Source organism: Protomyctophum bolini, assembly GCF_963924005.1.
Source record: "Protomyctophum bolini genome assembly, chromosome: 24".
In the NCBI taxonomy this organism is placed as follows: Eukaryota; Metazoa; Chordata; class Actinopteri; order Myctophiformes; family Myctophidae; genus Protomyctophum; species Protomyctophum bolini.
Genome location: NC_137885.1, coordinates 17005205 through 17006361, shown reverse-complemented (window position 1 = coordinate 17006361; position 1157 = coordinate 17005205).

Genomic DNA, 1157 nt, shown 5'->3' with positions numbered 1-1157 from the left:
CACAACCAACATGGGAGGATGTGGTTATTTGCGACCCTGGGGGTGGATTTCCCATAAGGCCGAGCATGTGTCCAGATGGGGGTCGAGTGCATGGGAACAGCAAATGTGATGATGAGTCAATGTAGTTAATTGTTTTTTGTCCAACCTCAGGGAGGGACATATGCTGTGGTCCCACCAGGGACCAGTGCAGCCGTGTCCTTCGGGGCAATGTCAAGGCTTGTCTGTCTGTGGCCTTCTGTGGATGAAATATTGATGATCAGTCAATCAATCAATCATTTAGTCAATACATGAACTGATATTGTATCATACATTTCAGGGCTTGTGTTTTCACCATCTATGATCTTGCTTCCATCTTTATTTATAACCGATATTTACTGTAGAACCAATAAACGACTAGGTTTTATAGATTAATCGAGTAGCAAGTAGCAAGTTTTAGGGCATTTGTTTTTAATGTTTTTTTGGTGGGGTAAATTCGAATAGATGTTTCATAATCGACTAAATCAATTAGACTGATTAACCACATAACCCTGATTGTACAAGGGTGGCATGCAAAGATAGTGAAAATAGCAACGTGTTGCGACGTGCTATGAGCTTGTAGATTGGCTATTTTCAGTTTCACCATATATTTTGGGGGGATAATTGTTCCTTAATCATAATCGAAGCAAACGTTTGAAATAAGTGTCATAAAGACTTGAGGTCATGTCGCCCTCCTGGCTTCCTCTTCAATGTGCAGCGGCTGCACTGCCCTTTCCCCCCCCCTGTCACACTGACATCGTGATGACAAGGTTGTCATGTCAGCTCAGCTGCTGACGCTGGCGAGCCTTTCTGCCATCGCTCATCAGATCATGTTGAGCAAATGGCTCATTTCCTTTTTGTTTTTACAGCACTTTGTAACTTTGTTCAGAAGGCTGTCATGCTACAGTATAGGCTATAGTATTATGATTGAGACACACCCTGTGGGGGTGTGGAACACCTGTGTCGAATTTGAAGTCGGCGGGGCGAACGGTTCTCGAGTTACGTGGATTACAGACGCACACGCACGCGCCCGCGCGCACGCACACACACACACACACACACACACACACACACACACACACACACACACACACACACACACACACACACACACACACACACACACACACACACACTTGGTG